The sequence below is a fragment of the Pimephales promelas genome, chromosome 2 (assembly GCF_988280905.1).
Source record: "Pimephales promelas chromosome 2, fPimPro1.hap1.1, whole genome shotgun sequence".
Classification (NCBI taxonomy): domain Eukaryota; kingdom Metazoa; phylum Chordata; class Actinopteri; order Cypriniformes; family Leuciscidae; genus Pimephales; species Pimephales promelas.
The window spans coordinates 37550637-37572495 of NC_142770.1; the positions used below are offsets into that span (position 1 = coordinate 37550637).

A 21859-nucleotide genomic window follows, 5' to 3' on the forward strand; every position below is an offset into this window, starting at 1 on the left:
TCATAATCTTCATCATTATTATTGACAGAACATTAATTTTCAGAGGCTGTATCGAAATGCTCAAAATATTTCGAAGTTGTTTTCACAAAGTTTCAGTTTAACTTTAATCACTTGCTTAGGGAAATTATTCCCGCCACAGAATTTATTTTACTTGCTTTTTGTAATGATCATTAGCAATATGAGGCTAAACATTTTCATCTTTCAGTTTCTTTATAACCAGTCAAAATGTCGTTTAAATTTCCAATCAGACTCAAAACCCTGAATACCATTTCTTAATAATTTCTGCAAATTTCTTCAAAGTGAGGGCTTCAGAGCCCAGCTGTTTACAGCATTCTGTCGCACTATTTGTTTTAGGACTGTTCAAATTACTGATTAAATTATCCAATTTTTTTCTGCCATATCTTAATCATAGTTCATACTCACCTGAAGTTATTGCAGAAATGGAGGCGGCAATCTTTGAACAACTCAGCTTGGCTTCTGTGTGATGAAACTGCAAAGTATACTGCAAAATTACAGTTACATATACTGGTCCACGCCAATTTGGGTCCCAACTTTTTATTTATTTTTTCCCCGGAATCATTCCTGATGCATCCCTGGCAAACAACCCTGTTTTTGTTAGTATCCCTAACTGCCTAATCCACTAAATTCGGGGTACCCCTATCTGAGATGGAAGAGATAGAGTAGGTTCCCGGTGCCCTGGAACTTAAACCCAATCCAGGGACGTACTTTGCTGGGGTGTTGCTACACCAACAATGCCCAGTGGGTCCCCCACAAAGTACGCTTCGCTTGCGCTGTCTGCTCTTGTTAACTTTAAACCTTAAACAATGCTATCAGCGACTTCATTTTATACTTTAAACTTTAGTATAATTAACTTCTTTACTCGCCTCATCGGAGTGAAGACTCTCCCGACCTCCTTCAAAATCTCTTCCAATCAGACAGCCCTAACAATTAACAAAAGCTTACTACCTTGTTTGTTGATTTGCCTGGGGTGTCACCGAGAATAATTGCCAGCGCATCCTCCACCAAACTGTTAGGGGTAAACAGTCAGAGGACCCAGAACCAGATATGAAGAATAAATTTTGGCTGATTTTGCATTGAATTCAGCGATCGCATAATTGCGTTTTTCTGGGGGGACTGTAATTTGACAAATGAACAAAATGAATGCTCTGATAGTTAACTGGAGATGTTTTATTAATTTGTATTGGTACATCTTGTAAATGTTTTAAAAAGTGGTGGGGAGAATATTGACCCTGGCAAAAAAAAGTGGTGATGTGAACGCCCCCTCATCTGCGCTTGGCTGGCACTGGCTCTGAGTCAAATGAAATACAATAAACTTACAAATAAATAAAATTAAAAAAAATTATCGGAAATGTCGTCCAATTTTCTAATACTATTATTTGATGACAACAATACATTTGGAAAACAAATACAGCATTTGCTTTTTTCTTTTAAACAAAGAAAAACAAGCTGCACCCTTTTTTTAAATTTCATCTTTTATTCCGAAATAGAATAATGAATGAAAGAAAAAGAACACGGACCTACATGGGGTCCTATTTGTTAACTGTTATTGTAAAATAAAATTAGGTTGATTAAAAAAAAAAACAAAAAAAAAAAACGGATTTCCAAAATAATCTGGTGGGACAGAAAAATATTGCTGGCAGGCTAGTTTTTCAATTGACCCCTGATCTACTGTATAAGAGTAGCAGGATTCCACCATATTTTTATGTACACAATAATAATATTTTACATTGTAATCCTTTTATTTTTAATATTTGTTTGGATTGTGTGCTGCTGTGCACCTTTGTGTGTGTGTGTGTGTGTGTGTGTGTGTGTGTATGTGTGTGTGTCAAGTTTTACAATGGCATTGGTGCCTAAACGGTGTTTGAACTGATACTTAAAAAAGTGCCTTAAAACAATGGTGAATGACATTAAAGAACTGCTTTTTATTGAAAACAACAATATATTAAACTTTTAAAGTATACTGAAATACATAAATAGAAGTAGCCTAAATAAAAAATAGAACAAATTCATAATAAAACTTAAGCCACCTAACTCAACTACAATAATTAAACAGTAAATAACAGCTACAGTACTAAATAACAGTTACAGTAGGCCTACTATTAATAGCAAAGTAGTCTGTATTCTTGTTATGCTACAAACCAGCTTTAAATTTCAGCAATTCTTTTGCAGAAATAAGAAAACATTTTAAATGTTTTTGAGCATGCGTGTCTGTCTTTGGCTCAGTGCCAGCCTACATGTGAACGCAGATTTGAATTTAGCAGTTCAATCAATCTGGGCCGGGTTTCCCGATAACGATGCATCTTAGCTCTTAAGAGCGCTCTCTACGTGCAAGGTTACGAACGCTCGCAGCAATTCCACGTGCGTTTCCCAAAAATGCACTTAACATGTACGAGCGAGAACGTGCTACTTAAGCGTCGCTATCCATTCGCGAAGTGCTGAAATATAACCTTATATGGAGTCGTATTCTGAACGTTTATAATAACGTTTACCTAATAATCGTCATTTGTTGTGGATTAGAAAGCAAGACAAGTCTATATGGATATATTAGCCTGTTGAGCTAACTCTGGCTCATTTACAGTTATTTTACTGTTAATTAATGAGCACTGTCCCTGTAAAATAAACAAATAAATGAAATGAAAAATATAAAACACCTATACAGGCTGACAAAATGGCTGAACAAAAAAAAAAGCAAAACAAAAAAACAAAAGAAGAGAAGATACCTTTCAAAAAGATAAAATTAATCTCCTTCCAGAGGAGATAGATGGAAACAAAGATTTTATTTTTAGCAGATTTAAAGGACACCATGCAAATAAGGAAAAACAAAACATCTAGAGTCAGACCTTAGTTTCAGTAGTCATGTCAAAGCAATAACTAAATCAGCATACTATCATCTGAAAAATATTTCAAGAATTAGATGCTTTGTTTCCAGTCAAGACTTAGAGAAACTTGTGCATGCTTTCATCACCAGCAGGGTGGATTACTGTAATGGCCTCCTCACTGGCCTTCCTAAAAAGACCATAAGACAGTTGCAGCTCATACAGAACGCTGCTGCCAGGATTCTGAGCAGGACCAGAAAATATGAACACATCACACCAGTCCTCAGGTCTTTACACTGGCTGCCAGTTACATTTAGGATTGATTTTAAAGTATTAGTACTGATCAATCCTCACAGGGTTTGTATGCATTTTATGAGGTGTCTAAATAGTACGACCGCACTCGTACAAATTCGTATGCATTATTGTAAAATATGTATGAAAAAAGTGTGAAATGTCATGAGATCAGACATAAAACAATAGTGGGTTTAACATCAAAATGTATTGTCTGATGCTAAAAAGTAATGTAACCTTCTCCACCTCGGTCAGTTTAAGAATAATTCATGCAATTTTATTTATTTGAAAGAATTAAAAAAAGATTCATGTCTATTCTTGTATTATTCAGCTGGTTGAAATTGATATGGAATTTTGAAAGTAATTAGTAATTAAAAGTAATTACATACTTTTTAGAGAGAGTAATTAGTAACTAGTAATTAATTACTTTTTTAGAGTAACTTACCCAACACTGCATACTTCACACACCAAATGAGCAACATCTTTTATACATTCAAGGAGTTACTTGTCATTTGCTCAAATGAACAACTGTACAACTTGAACAAATGAACAACTTAAAAATGAACGGTGGAAGTCAAGTCAATGTTGTAATCAATATTTATACAGAACAAACACGACTGGACCAAAGAGGACCTGGCAACAGGTCAAGATCAAATATAAGAACATTTTGCAGACTGGTAAGTGTCTGATCAAATTTTGGGACCCAATAGTCTGCACAGGTAGCGGATGCCATCCCCAGAAAAGCAGTAGGGTAGAGTCGGGGAAAACGCCCCCCAAGGGGCATAGTTTCTCTTTATCATAATTACTACAGTAACATATTTCTGTTTATCAAAGTCTTTATTTTACACTTTAATGCAGTATAACTAAATGGTAAATGGACTGCATTTATATAGCGCCTTCATAGACCTAATGGCCACCAAAGCGCTTTACATTTACCTCACATTCACCCATTCATACACACTTTCATACACCGATGGCGGTGTCAGCCATACAAGGCGTCATCCAGCTCGTCGGGAGCAGCTGGGGTTAGGTGTCTTTCTCATGGACACCTCGACACTTGGTCAGGTGGAACCGAGGATTGAACCACCAACCTTTCGGTTCATAGACAACCCACATGAACCACTGAGCCACTGCCGCCCCCGGCAGTAAACTAGGAAAAATTACTTTAAGTGAGCATTACCTAGCTAGCTTGGTGAATGCAATGATGCAAAGGTGACCCAATGATAAAACACAGTGTCTTTTAATGAATTTATGGAATATATTTCACTATTAACTAATTTATGTTTAATATTTATTTAGGGTTTTCTGTTTTTCTTGATGATAGTGATGAACAAATGCTACATCAATTATCAACCCAGTGTAGGCCTAGTGTAGAAAATGTTAGAAATTTGGCTATTTTGTACATTCCTGAAATAAATATTAATAGGTATATATATACATGAAGAGTTCAGATGCAAAAGCCTCTAAGTGCCATTTGAAATTTTCTTCTTTGATGATGATTTTTATCAAGCTTGTATATTTAAGTTCAGTGATTTCACTTAAATGGCAATAATAATGACCTATTAATTGTTATTTAAGTGAAATTACTGAACTTAAATATACAAGTTTGATAAAAATCATCATCAAAGAAGAAAATTTCAAATGGCATTTAGAGGCTTTTGCATCTGAACTCTTCATATATATATATATATATATATATATATATATATATTATGTTGTTGCATTACTTGCCTTTTACTTTTAGAGATTAAAAACTATGTTCATTTTGCTGTTAATCTATGAAGGAAACTGGTTGGTAAGAAAGGGGGCATTTTACCCCACTGCTGGGGCAAAACGCCCCCTTTGTACAAAAATATTTTTGAAGGTTGAGCATTTTTAATATTTGGTAAATAACTCCTGCCATAGACACTCAAAACTGGGATGGCAATTCTAGTCACATTTATGTTTTGTTTTACAGTAAAGTCACATTTTCCTTAAGGGGGGCGTTTTCCCCCACTCTACCCTAACGCTCTTGCAGGTAATTGTCGGGAAAAGCCAATGGGTCGGACCTGTCCCGAAACACTCCTTCACGTCTGAAAGGTTTCACGTTCACTCTCTCACGTTCTCAATATAAGTGCTTCATCATCTACGATGTCGTCCAAAAATGGGCATGCCATTGTAAAGGACGAAACATGTGTTTAGAGCTACTTATATTGCCTAACTTGATTGACAAAACTTTTGCTTCTTTATCAGCCATTTCTCTAATTCCCTCATCACATACAATAGCATATTAAAGATCTATCTGTCAAACTTAGAACAGCAGTCTTCAAAAACACAACTGAACAGTAACATTGCCCATATGGATTATTATTATAGTTAATAATGTTAGGCTACCATCATAATGTTACAATAATAATAGTAGGCGACTGAATGCCAATATGTATCTGAGGTATTTTAATGCAGGCTGATAAAATTGCGCTGAACACAGATGACAAAAGGAATAACTGACAAAACACATTGGTTTCTGATCGGCGTGACCGCTGACTGAACAGATAAGGCACGAGGATTGACTAAGCCTGGCTGTTAGCCTGGTCTGGAGCAGGCTAGCTGCACAGAATAAATCGCCATGGTAACGTATGCGCTACTGGTTTCGTGAAACCGAGTCCCGGCTTAATTCAGCCAGGATATCTGGAAAATCCCGGCTTAATCCGCTATCTTGGTTTTGTGAAACAGCACTCAAGTCAAGACACATTCCTATCAACTGTATTGTTGAAATGACTAAATAAATCTTTGACTTTCAATTAACACAAAGTGGTCAAGCGTCAAACTAGACGCGCCAGGCGCGAATTTGACGCGCTATTCGCGTTCGGTGTGAACGCAGCATAAAAGTCGATTCTTCACACAAGAGTCAAATAAACTCACAAAAACAGGCAGATGGGCGGCAAGCTCAAAGTGAGGTGATCAGATGTGCAAGCCGAGGTTTGACACAATATTTCTGTGGACAGACTGAATTATGAATAATATATTCTCACATGATCTAATTTATTTATTAAAAATACAGACATACACTATGAGGCTTCAGAGAGCTGTGTTGATTAAATCTGCTAAAATTACTGTAAAAGATCAAATAATTGCTTTGAGTTTTGTTAGCTATGAAAAAAGCTATACACAATGTGTCAATGCTGTTTGACAAGTCTAGATCAATGGAAATGGAATCATGACACTGTTAAATATGTTAAAAAGCTGTCAGTGTTTTATGAAGTAGTATTTACTAACCATGAATAATGACGATTCGAAAGATGTGTCTTGTTCCTCCACTGAACTTGAACTGTCTTAAGAAAAAGTTGCTTTGAAATTCCTTTCAGTTCTGCGTTTTTATAAAGGACTGTTAAACTTGTTATACTAGAACGTTTTCTTAAAACTAATTGAACCATTTTTTCAAAAGGACTCGTGACACGAGAGTGAAGCTATGTGGAGAATCACAGTCCGTCGTCAAAAGACCAACACACGACATACTGTGTGTGAAATTACAGGTAAAACGAGACAAACAACACTGAAAAGACAGATAAACGGAGACAGACAGACAGACAGGCATGTACTGGCCATCGGGACTACCGGGAGATTCCCGGTGGCTCGATACATCGCATACTTTTTGTTTGTCTTTTGTTTTTGCTTCGTCTTAACGGCCCATAAAACTCGTAAATCGGCAGGCCCATTGGTGTAATGCGTTTGTCAAAAAAAAAAGTGGGTGGTTGTTTGCTTGTTTTTGGATTCATCACTGTGGAGTATATAGTTCAATTGAAACCAATTAATAAATGACAGGCGAGAAGCGAAATTGCTATAGGTCTAATATAATGACTACGCCACCTGGGAATTCTTAACCCAGGAATACAAGCCTAATAAATAGGATGCACAGATTTATTCCCTTAGTAGGACAAGAGACGTTGATTGACATTTAAAGGGATTGTTCACTTTGAAATTAATTTTTGAAATGTTTTAGCTTACCTCAAGGGCATCCAAGATGTAGGTGTCTTTGTTTCCACAGCATTTTCAATTTTGATATTATTAGGTCAAACCGTTCTTGTCAGCCCGCTGTTTACATAATCATTTAGGTTAAAAAGAAAAAAAAGCTATAAATTCACATCTGCACGTTAGTGATGGATCTAAGTAATACCAAATAATATTCCAATTGATTGCGGGTGAATTAGAGATGCATTAATATGTTTAAATAACTACATGAAAAAAATAGGCTAATGTTTGAATGATTTTAAAAAAGACTGCTCTTATTTCCCGGTAAAACAGTGAGCATGCGTCATGCTTTTACTTTCATTTTCAACAATATAGTGGTGCTACGTTAGTAAAGTATTCCCATACGCTTTATGTGCCAATGCTGCTTTCTTGCTGCAATGACCCTCTGGGCTCTTCATCTGTTGTCGTCTGCAACGCGGCCGTATACTATCAAAATTAGCGCAATCATACAGTGTCACATGATCAACGCGACTAGTCGACGTCAAGCTTAAAGCGTCACGGCATTGCATTAAGGTCGACTAGTCGACTAATCGGGTCTACCCCTAGTGTACACACCAAAAGTCTTAAAAAGACTTGAATTTAACTTAAAAAACCTGTAGGAACTCTGAAGTATAAAAAGGTTAGTTGAGTATGGAGCGAAGCAGATCTATGGGGCACTGAATTGGACAAAAGTAAAGCAAATTTTGTGCGAAAAGTGATGTGTATAAAGTTCTACATTTTTTCGTTTTGTCCCAGTCAAATAAGAAAAATACAAATTGTTTGTCATATGTTGCCTAATTGGTAGAAAAATGTCCACATTGTCACATCCATGTTCAAGTTGTTGCTGTTGTTTTTTTGTTCCCCCCTTCCCAGAAATTAAAAATGGAGAACAAACGACCAAAATATCAAGTTGAAGGATATCTTCATGATGTTTCAGTATTACAGAGGGGGCAAATCGGGATAAATACTTGACTGTCATTTTGCAGGAGGCAGGAAGAAACAGCCGAGTAGTAGTAGTAGTTTTGTAAATGCCCAGAAAGACAGGTAATTGTAAAAAGTGTGATACGTTAAAGTAGAATGTGTTTTATTTGACACAAGTAATTATTAGTTGTTTATTTGTCTATTTAGGATTATATTAATGACAGTGTTGGTTTGTTATTTGTGTAGGAGTCCACTAAGGCTGTGTGAGGTGGATTTGTCCCCTTCACGACAAAAAAAAAAAAAGGACAGGTTGACATCATTGTCAACAGCTCATCTTCGTTGACTTGCGTGCGCAGGCTGGAATTTGCATTTGATAATTGTTCAGGTGACGTTGTTGTTGAAGACTGGACATGTCAACAAATACTTGAAAATACAAGAGAATATCACAGGGTAGGTTGATGTTAGTGTAATGTACACATGAATGCTACAAATCAAATTTCATGTGGGTTTTTACAGTAGTGTTTTATTAATATGTTTGTTGTGTGTACCCGTAGTACCTGAGATGTAATATAGACCCATTGTTGTTTGTTGGACTCCAGCACAGTGGTACGGTACTAAAAGGAGGAGCTAGACTCACTGCAGAACTTTAATTGGTTGACAGAGTATTGTCACTTGCGAGTGTTACAATGGCATTAGAAGCGCCATTTTTTAATAAACAGTTGAAATATAATACTACTGTTATTGTTATTGTTATAATTTGAAATATAATACAACTGTTATTATAATACAACTGTAAATGTAGTTTTATGAGTTTTCCAGGTGAGAATGTAGTTTTTTAAAGCTCAAATCTGTGGTTTATTTATAGATTTATGATAATTTGACTGAGATCCATTGCAAGCGATCACCGGACGCTCGCGCTCGTGTCCCCCGCCTGGAACAGCCTTTCCACAGCTAGTCGTTCTGATGTTTGCCGCTGACTCGGACGTCTCTGTAGTGGTTAAACATGAGATATAGTTCGTCTTGTATAAACCTAACAGGCGATCTTTGGTCTCGTTAATCTATAATTCATTCCCTGCCTAATAGTTTGGGCAGAAGGATCAGTGAATTTTCATATATTTGAGCGCTGAATTTGTATATTTGACTGAATTGTTTGTGTAAGAAATTACAGTCTGCTCCGATCAAACTTCCACTCCAATATAGATTATATTGAAATGTTCCTTCACTTGAAAGAGCTTATTTATCATAGAATCAATTCCTTACAATCTTAAACAAAATCACAGAGTCATGGTTATCACCTATAGAGTGGGAAAGACAATGGGTATTCAAGAACCATCTTGATTAGGGAGTTTCTGAGAGATATTATCACCTTTAAACATTTGACCGTATCAGTCTAACACTTGTATCGTTCTCTTCGATTTACATTTAAAGACAGAGTTTGGAATAACAAAGACAGACACGGAGGCACCACTTGTCTTGTTCTCTTCAATTTACATTTAAAGACAGAGTTTGGAATAACAAAGACAGACACGGAGGCACCACTTGTCTTGTTCTCTTCAATTTACATTTAAAGACAGAGTTTCAGCTCCACGCTGATAGAGAAGACGAATCTGTTTGTCTTGATTTACATTTAAGAGAAAGCTTAATTTACATGCTAAGAGGGAAGACAGATGTAATACTGTATAAAATGTTTGCGCTGGGATGAGCTCGGGGTTCATTCTGACGCCGGTGAACCCAAGGTGCTTCGTGTGCCTTGCCACTGCTATGCTGTAAATAAACTTCATTTTTGAGATCTTCGACGTCCACTTCATTTTTTCTTACATTTGCTTTATGTTATTAAAGCTTTACTGTATAGCTTTTTGTACCTTTTACTTATACTTTTATAATGGCTATTATTGATAAAACTGAAATTCAACAAAAATAGATAGTTTTGTCATTTATTTTTATTATAAGATCATCTGTAATGTTGTTTATTGCAACATTTTTACCATTGAAATATGCAATAAATTACATATTGTCTAGAATATGTTTAATAATTTTGAATTTAAATGAAAAGAGGCAGGGTTGTGTTTTATATTGAGTTTTGTTATAAATATATATCGTACATACATGCAGTGAATATAATCAATAGGCTATTCAAGGGGTACTCAAGTTCAGATGCCAAGGGGGCCACATTTAAACCACATAAAATGTGAAGGGCAACAAGTACAACTTGCGTGGTAAGACTTTTATTTATGACAATATTTACAGTTTTTACTTATTTAGAAATGAAGTCAATTAGCTATCTTGCTAGGTAAGTCTAGCAAGTCTTTTTGCTAGTCCTATCTAAAGTAAGCTAATACTGAACGTGAAAATAACAAATCTGGAACAGTAAAGTGGATTAACAGTTTTCTAGCAATATTAATGCAACAATTTATTTATTTTTTTTTAAAGTTCATACTCAGAGTATTAAAAACCTCCCTGCAAGGTACGTCTTGCTAGTCTTTGTCCAATTTAAAGTAATACTGGGACATAAAAAAAATAATAATAACAATGACATTTAAATGGACCAACAATCGAGGATTAAAACGCAATAAAGTGCAGGACTTATTTCCATTGTGGTCCTCTTACACATAATGTCAAGACAAGACAATTACATATTGTGTGATAATCAATGACAACATACTGTACGAACATTTTCTTAAATAAGCAAAATTACAGATGCAGGTAAATTACAGGTAACTGGCTCCTGGTTCTATTTCGCTACCCTCTCTAATAACCAATCCTTGGTCCTCTTTTTAAAAGAATTAATGCTTAAGATTACTTTAATTTGCCGGTCTAACTTGTTCCACTGAACATATATTTTAGCCTGGCTGCACCCTCCTACGCACTTCCGCTCAATTTCATTTTCCTTCAGTACTACGTCTGGTACTGCTGTGTATCGTTAGGTTTCCAGAAATCATTTTTTTGTAGGACCAATCAGCGAATAGAGGGAGTGGCTGAGAAAGATGACGTTGATGTAAGCGCGTCAGTTAGAGTTCAGTAATGGCAGCGGAGAAAGACGTGAGAAAAGCTATTCGGTCCGTTGTTGGAAAAGAAACTGCCGAATATACAGAATTTAAAGCCGGATTGTTATCGTCTCACCTCTTGTTGCACAACTGAGGACCAAGTGAAGGAGGCAGAAAGTTTGGAAGTTTGTGCTGGGCAGCTCGTGCACGATGACCGTGACATTTTGGACGGACGGTTTAGCCTGGTGTTCGCGGTGTTCGGAAGCCCCGAGTCCTGGCTGCTAAACTATTGTTGAAGATCCGCTCAGGAGTCATGTGTCAGTCGCTCATATTCCCAACTGTAAATTTACTGATTCTTGTGATGAATAGAACATTTTGAGCCCCTTTGTGCACTCGTGCAGGAGGTTGGTGTGTCAGTTTTACATGTTGTAAATCATACAAATTGGTTGTGATTTTTTAAAAATAATTGTCATAAATAAAAATGTGAAAAACCATACTTTGAAGAAATTTGATTTTCAGTTTTAGATGGCAATGGTTGATTTGTTTTAATAAAAAAAACTAAATGCCACATAAAAATGTACAAACACATACTTTGAAGACCATAATTAAGGTAATTAAGAAACAATAAGACGTAATATGAAAAATTGTTGTTTATTACACATCTGCAGATAGAGACAGACTGATCATTCACTGTAGCTGCTACAGCATTTGCGGCAGATCAGAAAACGACCACAGCGGCGTATTTGTAATGATTAGACACAGCTTCCACCGTTGAATGAATATATCACTGTCCTTCGTGTCAAATATACATTTCGAATTAATAATTGTTCCTAGATTAACAAAACCTGCGGCGCTCGTTGACTGAAATCCTATTGTAAACATAATCCTCTGATCATTCGGACTTGTTGTTTCCAGCCATTTCGGCGCGTGACATACGTCACTCACGACACCCCGTTAGCGATTGGCTATGGCAGATCGTGAGTGACTTTGGGCAGATCCAATAGATTTGGACTTTAATAGTGAACCCGCCTACAAGGAAGGAAACGTTTCTCAATTGAGAGAGGCCAGACTCTATGTACAAATGAAATGTACTAGAGTCTGGTTGAACCAGGCTACATATATTTGCCCCTATATAGGCAAATGTTTTTTTTCCTAACATTGTCTTGAATGCATAAGGACAGAGGTCTGATATATTGAGCCCGTTCTCATCCCAAAGCGCCATATAGGACGCTTTTGCAAAAGCGTAAATATCCAACGCACATGGCACCCTTTAACGTAAAATGAGACGCAGATATATTTGGGCAGAAGGCGCCCCCTAGTGGTCTAACCCTTACCCTACACCATACCTAAACTTAACCATAACCGAAGCGTCTCATTAGACGTTAAAGGGTGCCATGTGCGTTGGATATTTACGCTTTTGCAAAAGCGTTGTATATGGCGCTTTGGGATGAGAATGCGTTGGATATATTACACGAGTTTAAACCGTGTGTGTGTGTCCTTCACCTTAGTAATAAGACCCAACAAATGATTTGGGACTTTACCATACAATATTTTATGGGTCATGGTCAGTCTTGACATAATAACGCGTGACTCAACCGGAAGTGCATGCATATTCAAACTGGTTTAAAATTAAAGCGTTAGCTAAAATGATCATTGTTGACCTAATCTAAAAATGTAGAGTTTCTAGCTAAAAACAGCCAGTTGTTTACAGAAGATAACTCAGCACTCAGGTTACTCTCTAGAATGGATTGTTGTTTATGAGACATTAAGAGTGCAGAGTCATCTGCATATAAAAATAGTTCACATGTTGTTTACATCTTTTGAAATGGTCTATATGTTAAAAATAATGACGGTCCGAGAATACTTCCTTGTGGAACACCACACTCAATTATACAAGGATCTGACATTACTCCCCCTAAGGCTACCAGTTGTTCCCTCCCTGATAGGTAAGATCTAAACCATCTACAGGTGGAGCTGTCTGCCCCTAATGCCAAGGTCAGACTGCATGATTTTAGCCACAATTTTGGCTCGCCGACAGGTTTTGAGATATCGCCAAAATGCCCGAAATCACAGGCAAATCGGCGCTCGTTCACGCGAGTGACAATCACGCAGTGTGAATGAGCAAAGACGCGATCTAAAAGAGAATCACCGACGAGTCGCCGACGCCCGTGAGATATTTGGCATGCTAAATATCTGGACCTGTCGGCGATTCAAAATCCTGCTGTGTGAAAAGTGTTTTGACTGAAAACTACATCGGTGATTACCGGCAGCCAGTGAGAGAGCAAGATACAGAGCAGCAGGGAGTTCGGGGAGGAGTTATAGATCATATATCAACATGCATGGCATTGATTCAGAAAAAAAGATTTCTTCACGGTCTATTTGGACCCAAGAAATGGAAGAAAAATGAGTAAAAATTTGGCAGGAGCACCCACGTTTATTTGACGTTTCATCTGAGCTGTATCACAACCGGGTCGAAAAAGAAAAAAGTCTCACGTGAGAACTCGGTCTAGCACGTGTGATGTTTGCGTTGTTTCCTTTTCACATCTCACGTGTGTTTGTTGTGAAACGTAGTTTGCGCGCAGCGTGCTAGAAGAGTTGTCGGCGATTTTTCCCATTGTAAAGTCATGCAGTGTGAAACCTTCTGTCACCGATCAATCGTCCAGTGTGAACACAGCAGTGACTGAATGCTGGCCAAGATAGTCATGCAGTGTGAAAAGAGCAGCGACCCGACTACTTTGAAAATCATGCAGTCTGAACCCGGCATTAGGCCTCAAGTTTGGTAATCAGTCTGTCATGGTTCACTGTATCAAATGCCTTTTGCAGATCCAATAACACCATTCCACAGATCTCTTTTCCATTATCTCTTTCCCTGTGAATGATTTCAGATAAATAGAGAAGGCATGATTCGGTAGAATGTGACTTCCTGAATCCGGATTGGAATTTAAACATGAAGTTGTTTTTATTCATGTATTCATTTAATTGCTCATTGACCAGCCTTTCAAATATTTTAGAAACTGTACATAAAATAGAGACTGGTCTATAGTTATCGGGATCGTGGCTATTTCCCTTTTTAAAAAGGGGGATTACCTTGGCCCTCTTGAGGTCATGAGGGAAAACTCCAGTTTCAACAGACAGGTTAAAAATATGAGATATATGGGGCTATTTGGGCAGCGGTATCTCGTAAAAACCGAGGAGATAACCCATCTAAACCAGGTCCCTTAGAGCAGTCTAACTGTAATAGCTTTTTTCCATCTCCCCTATCTCAACTTTCCGTAAAGAAAATGAATTTGGCAATGCCCCAAGTTTATTGTAGAATGCTTTCACCCAATCTATATTAAAAAACCCATGGAAAGGTTGAAGCTTTAAGACCAGCTGTTTTGCTATAGAAGTAAAATAAATATTAAAATAATTAGCAACCTCCATCCAAAATTTTTTTTATCCGACACATTTGTATCTGCAGCTGTGGTAACTAGAGCAGAGCTGGCAACCCGAATGCCGCAACACTACTGACTCCGTGATTGGTTGATCAGTGGAGGGCGGAGCATCAGACCAAAACACAACATGACAGTTGAGGGCTGCAACTTCACTTTTTAAATGACAATATCCTAGCCGGACTACTGTTGTCAGTGATATAAGTATTTGAAATGAACATGATTTCTGAATGTCTAGTTACATATCAGGGCCATTTTATGATTATTTGAAATAAATTTCTTTCATACAGCTCCTTTAAGATGAGCATCAGCCAATAATTACACATTGCAGAGTAGAGATGCACGGATCAGCTCTAACGTCACCCGAGTCAGCTGTTAAAAACAAGACAATGGCGATTTTGTCATTAATCATTTTGTACCCAGCACACTTTTGGAAACATTGAGGCACGGATGTACCTAATCCAAACAAAACATCTCCAGTTAACTAGCAGGGCATTAATTTAGTTCGCTCTTAAATAAGAGATCTAGTGCTAAAATGTTTTTGAACTCAAGCTGAGCGTTTGTTGCCGCTGCTGTCAGCTACATGGCTCGCGCAGTCTTCACTCGGACGCGCGCGCACTTCAGTCGCCGTAGCGGAGACTCTATTTATTCCTCTATTTAGCCCATATAAGTTCCATTAAACATTCCACACACATCACAATGACGATGATTTTATTTTATTTTTTTAATAAATCACGGATTATCCAAAGTGTCCGCGGTATAGCCTGCCTACATAGAGTAATAGCAACCTTTGAGCTAGAAAAAACTGCATTCATCTTTTGCATGTCGCGGGCCATAAAATGAATGCCGATGGGCCGGGTAAGGCCCGCGGGCCGCCTGTTGAGTACCTCTGGGCTATACGTTGCCTGAACCACATTTGTGTGCTTATTATGTTTAAAATCTATTGAAATGAAATCGAAAAGAAGTAGAGTGGTGTTTTATAACATATTTCGTTTTATTGTTGCCTAAAATGTACATACAGAGATAACCGGAGTAGCAGAGCGACCTGAGTGGTGCATTCGAGAACGCTTTTCCATTAGCAGAATTACTGGACTCGCATCCTCGGGATCATTCTCCTGAGTCGGACTCTACTTGGTATCGAGAAACGCCTAATGCCAGCGCTTGTTTCTTGTGAAAAACATGTTGAGAAACAAGAACAAGATCTGCTGTCCGTCATCTTTTGTTATTTACTATGTCGCTTTCTTAGTACGAAAATCGTTGAAACATTGATCGTTTCATTCCGGCAAACACCACACCTATCAAGTAAGGGTAGTGTTGGCAGTGGAACCGCAAGCCGGATCATGGTTTACCGATCTGACTTGTACTGTACTGTACTTTACCGTACCGCTCAGTGGAAACAAGACATTAACGGTGCCCTATAATGTTTTTTTTTATTATTTTATTATGTTTCCTGGGTTGCCCTTATAATGTTAGTATGTTTTTTAGATCAAAAATAGTCATAATTTAGAAATAAAAGGCATTTTTCCTAGCCTGATTTTAGCCTCTGATTTGAACACCCGGTTTGAAGGGGCGTGTCTGCATATGAATAATTTTACTACTGCTATGATACGTTTTTACTATTACAGCAATCGAGATTAACGAATCGTGAGATGTTTTTGAAGTATTTAGATCTATTCCCATCACATAAAATGTTGCTGTGCTGAGCAAGCAGAGGACAGACAGTCTGTCGATCGCGAGAATGAAGATCTTATCATTGTAATGCAGTTTCTGCTCTCTCTAGTCTAATGCTTTTTCACCAATGCCAACACGATCATGTAATACAGTAAGAGCTTCGTTGTGCAGTGTAACGTGCGTCATTGAATTCATAACGAGTTTGGCAAGTGTCCAGATAAACTCGCGCTGTGTGGAAAGATATTGATCGCTTTCTGTATATAATTTATTCACAATTATTATTTTTTCATCCTACTAAAAGAAACGATGTGAAGTCCCTGGTTTGACTTACTGATGCATAAACAGTATTGAACGATTTTGAGTGAAAGATTAACGTTACCTGTCTGAACTTGAACAACAACAACACATCAGCTCGATCCGAGGCCAGCTCTTGGGAAGTTAAGGAAACAGTCTTCAGTGAAATGTTTGGAAATTTCCAGAGAAAATAAAATTAACCCATTGTTTCTTCAGAGGCTCGGATGAAGGAACTAAAAAATACTTTTGTATTCATGTGTACATCCAAACACTGATCAACTGCCATGCTTCGGCTGCGCAGCTCCGTCTCGTCTGTCACTGAACATGGGCTGGCATATGCAAATATTTTGGGTCATACATATTAACGATCCCGACTTTTACGTCAGAGTCGGTATTATGTGGAGATTCGCCTGTTTTTCAGGTGTTTTTCAAAAACGAGATTTAAGTAAGAAGGAGAAAACAATGGTGTTTGAGACTCAATGTATGTCATGTCCATGTACTGAACTCTTGTTATGTAACTATGCCAACATAAATTCAATTTCACATTATAGGGCACCTTTAAGGTTATTGATGCCAAGAAAAGAGATTGTTTGTTAGTTTAACCATTTTTTGAATCATGTTTTTTGTATTTTAGGTGAATGTTACAAGTAAAGTGATCCAGTTGACTGAGGATACACAGTCAATGACTCGCAGCAATCAAAGATTGCTAAGACGACCCTATGAAGTGGCAGATAAAACCAGTGGATTATTGTTGACTGTCTGAGGAGGAGATATCCTTGTGACCGGGAAGTGGTACACAATTAAGAATGTCTCAATTCGTCAATTTGATGGTTGCACTTGTTTGTCAACTACCAAGCAGTCTGTTCTGACAATTGTGCCTGATTTAACAAGTGATGTTGCAAGTAATTGACCCATTTAACCTGTTTACCTTCAGTCCGTGCGTCGGCACACTGAAGTGTTTTATTTTTTTTTTATTTAGTTACTATCAGATTTAACCCTTTCACACGTACGTTCTGAATATTCAGACTGGCAGCCTGGCGTGAGTTTTTTTCTGCGACCGTTATTATGCAATGACTCGCGTTCTAATTTCCATGGCGACGCATCAACTGTGTCACGTGACACTTCGCACAGTCACAATGGCGCGCACGATGGATAACCACCTGCAGGTGAGTGGTTTGGATGTTTCGTTTTATTTTTTATTCAAATCCTCTCAAATATATTTTTTAGCATGCACAGACTATGGTTGATATGCTTGCTTCTGTTTATCCCCCCACTGCTTTGAATTTCGTTTGGACACGGGGCTTTCCTCACAACAGCTGCGTGGCAATCGGTGAGTTAAGTTATATTTTAGTTTTTTTATTATTATTCGGAAGCATCTAGAATTATTTCAAAGCATGTAATAAATGTGAATAAAGATATTATTTTATGGAAATTATCTTATAAAACGGACAGTGCTCATAAATGTGGAGGTTCACATGCCTAATAATGTTGTGTTTCTCTGTCAATGCCGTGCATTCAGCAGGCGAAGTAGGGGTTCAGTTGAATTGATACGTTGTAACATGAATAAAAGCACATATTTGGCGTTAAATGTTTTACATCAGTTTATTAATATTGTTACTAAGTTTTATATCTCTCACTAGCAAAGCAGAGAAAAAGCTACATGGTGTGACATCGTTAAATTATTTTTCTCTATATATCTACAAAACATTTGAGCAAGCTAATGGTAAGTGAGGTGTGACTATATATTATAATATTATAATTATCCATCTAGTCTATGGTCACACCTCACTTCCCATTAGCTTGCTCAAATGTTTTGTAGATATATAATATTAGGGAAATGTAATTTAACAATGTCAAATAACATTTAGCTTTTCTCAGCTTTGCTGGTGAGAGATACAGTATAAGATTCATGCAATTCAAACGTATGACTTTTGTTAAAAAGAAATCACAAAATGTACACATTTCATACATGTTTTATTAAACCTATTTCAATGTAAGGTAAAATTTACAAATGTCCTTATTTACTAATATAATTACAAAACCAATTACAAATATATTTACAATGAATAACAATCAAAAAAGTATAATCATAAACAAATTCAATAAATATACTCTGACTTTTGGTAAATGTTTTGGTTTCAAACAAACTATGTTATACATTTATATTTATTAATTTAATTACAAATCAGATTACAAATATAATTACAATTAATAATAATCAAAATAGATTAATGTAGATTAATTAAAATAGAATAATAAATTAATGATTATACTCTGAGTTTTTACAGGCTTAATAATGCTTCAGTGTGTGGTACTCCTCAAAACATGGGACAGCACACAAGGGAGTGTTGCATGACACACACATGTGCTTGGTGAGGCGCCTCTGCTTGCTCTTGCGTGTGCTGGAGAGGCAGACCTTGCAGTGACGTCTGGTCTTGCTGCCCTGGGAAGTGGTCTGTGGGACTTCAGATGGGAAATGCCTGGCTGTAAGGCGCAGTGGAGTGTCTAAGGCAGGGCGTCCTCCTTTGGCTGGACACCGCATTGTGCTGTACTCCTCCAGCAGCCCTCTCATCAGGTTTGTCCTGAATTGCAGGGAGGTGATTTCTTTTCCTACTCATAGTAGAGCACATCAAGAGGAGAATAGAATAGTAAGTGACGGTGTGGTCTGTTTATTATAGTGACATTAATTTAAAATCTATCCCTGTTTATCTTGTTTATATTTATTATTAGATTATGTGTATCTATTTCTTACCAGTAATTTGCCGGTAGACGATGTGGCTGTTGAGTAAAACAGTGTCAAGTAGGTGAAAAAAGATCTTCTTGTACCACTTGGTAGATTTTCTGGTGCATTCATGAAAACCAGTCATCATGTCAGCTTTGTCAACTGCCCCCATCTTTTTGTTATACTCCAGCACACAGACTGGCTTCATCTTTGGTTGCCCAGTGATGTGATCGAGCTTCCCTGTGGCTGCCATACCAGTTGGGTGGACTGTGGTAAGGACATGAACATCCCTCTTGTCATGCCATTTTACTGCCAACTGTGATCCATTTTCTTTAAATTCAACCTCACCTTTTGTCATCTTACAGGTGAACTTTGGCATCCCTTTCCTGTTTGCCCGCACAGTCCCACAAGCTCCAGTGGCAAGTGACAAGAGGTGCTGGAAAAGTGTGGGACTACTGTACCAATTGTCCACATAAAGAACATGACCTTTTCCAAGGTAAGGTGCCAGAAGTGTCATCACAACAGACCCAGAAATCCCAAGTCCTTGGTAATGTTGGATGTCAGTGGTAGATCCGGAGTAAATGATCATGTCCTGCACATAACCAGTTAGCACATCACACAAAACAAAGAACTTGACCCCAAATCTGTGTCGTTTAGATGGAATGAACTGACGAAATGCCAGCCTGCCTTTCCACTTCATCAGAGACTCATCCACACACAGATCCCTGTATGGGACAAAAATGCGACGAAAGGAGGACGTGAGAGCAGTGAATATGTTTCTTATTTTTTTCAGCGGGTCATTGAAAACTGCTGTCGCATTGTTTGCGAAGTGTAGACAGCGGAGGAGCAGAAGGAAGCGGTCCTGAGAAAACAAAGATCCGAAAAATGGTGTCAAGAGCATGGGGTCTGTGCTCCAGTAATCACGAAGTGATGGTTTTTTGATCACCCCCATTAGGAGCACTGACACTAAAAAGGTGTACATTTCAGGGATATTTGTTGGAACCCATTTAGCTAGTTTTCCTTTAACTTCCTTTTCTAGCAAGTCAGAGGCATAGCGGTTTGTTTCCTCCACTATTTCTCCGATGACTTCTTCTGTGAGGAACAATTTAAAACAATTGACCTCACTGGGCGATTCTGGTGGATTTTGTACACCACGCTGCTGGTTGTCAAAAGTGCCTGGGCCAGGAGGATTAAAAAGGTTGGTTGCCTTCCATGAAAATGAGCTTACCTCTTCTGCTTCATTTGACATAGGTACAACATGGACGGGTGTTGTCTCTTCTTCAATGTCGTCAAGAGCTTCAAGATTTGGGGGAAGATCTTCATCGCTGTCACTTTCTGCCTCGCTGTCAAAAATCTCCTCATCAGAATTAAAAAAAATCTCCTCAATTTCCTTGTTTGTCAGTTGTCTTCTTTTATATATATTTTCTGTCATTTTTTCTGAAGAACTTTAAAGCTAGTGAACTTGATAAAAAGTTGTGTCTTAAATCAGAAGCGAGTGTGAGGTAACGGTGACGTCAGCTCTACATCACTTGTCAGCGGAAAAAAAAGACTCGCAATGCATGACCGTTACAATCTCTTTTATTTTTTTATACAAAATATTTACACAATTGTTAACTACATTGTTAAATATATGCAAGGGAACTCCTAATGTGGTTTTAATACTTAAAAATAAAAAAGATAATAATTAATCGGTAAGTTATCACCATGGTTATCACGGACGGGCGTCGCCATTATTTGTTTACAATGCTTAACACTGATGGAGCTCGACTTAGAGCCTGCTGGATATACAACATGCACGATCATCCATGTCTCCCGGAATATATGACGGTAACCCCCGCTTTCACTTCTCCTCACGCGACGCTCCTGCTCGACGCTCACACAACGCACCTGCTCGACGCTCACGCGTTGCTCCTGCTCCCGACCCGGTATGAATGCACTCACTGATTAACATGCACGCCGAAAGTGCTGCTGACGCTTGGGGTGTGAAACGGACGTTTTATCTACACAATGTGTTTGATTTGACTCGAATTAAATATTACATAATGTTTAGGTTATTATAAAAAGGTGATCTTGCTGGTAAAGATATTAGTGTGCAATAACAAACTGTTTAGTTTTTACTAGTATTTTTGTTGTTGTGTATTGTCATTTAAAGTGTATGAAATCTAAAATACACTGAACATTTTCAATAAATGATGAGCACTGAGCATGTCTGTCTCTGCCTCAGTGCCAGTCAAAGCGCCAAAGCAGATTTGAAATTTTGAATTTAGCAGTTGATCGCGTGACTCACTGAACGTTCTAATCACACCGGTGTGATCGTACGCTCCAGGGACCAGCCAAGACTGATCACACCGGTGTGATCGTACGCGTCAAAGGGTTAATGTTATACCTATGAGTGATTCCTCATTGTTATCACCCACTGCACTGGGGACAAAGAAATGTTGGCACAATCCTAAATGCTCTTCCAGGATGTCCACAAAATTGTACACTTGAAGACCTGTTCTGAGTTGCTTCAGCCAAGGGATCAGACGCAGGGTTACACTAAAGATATTTAGATATATCGATCAGTTCGATCTGATAATCGGTTCAATCGGACTCAGTGTGCAAGAGGTAAAAACGATATAAATACTGTTCGTTTTCTCACACAAACCGCTCGTTTCGTGTCTTAGGCCATCAGTGTGTACTTACATTCACGAGTCATTAAATCATGTTTAATTTGGACTT

The 21859-nt window shown here is 37.9% G+C and overlaps 1 pseudogene; it reads right to left on the minus strand.

Annotated features, from left to right (window-relative positions):
• Positions 1-20570, minus strand: part of LOC148997333 (uncharacterized) — a 33033-nt pseudogene extending 12463 nt beyond the window's left edge.
• Positions 20571-21859: the final 1289 nt, after the last annotated feature.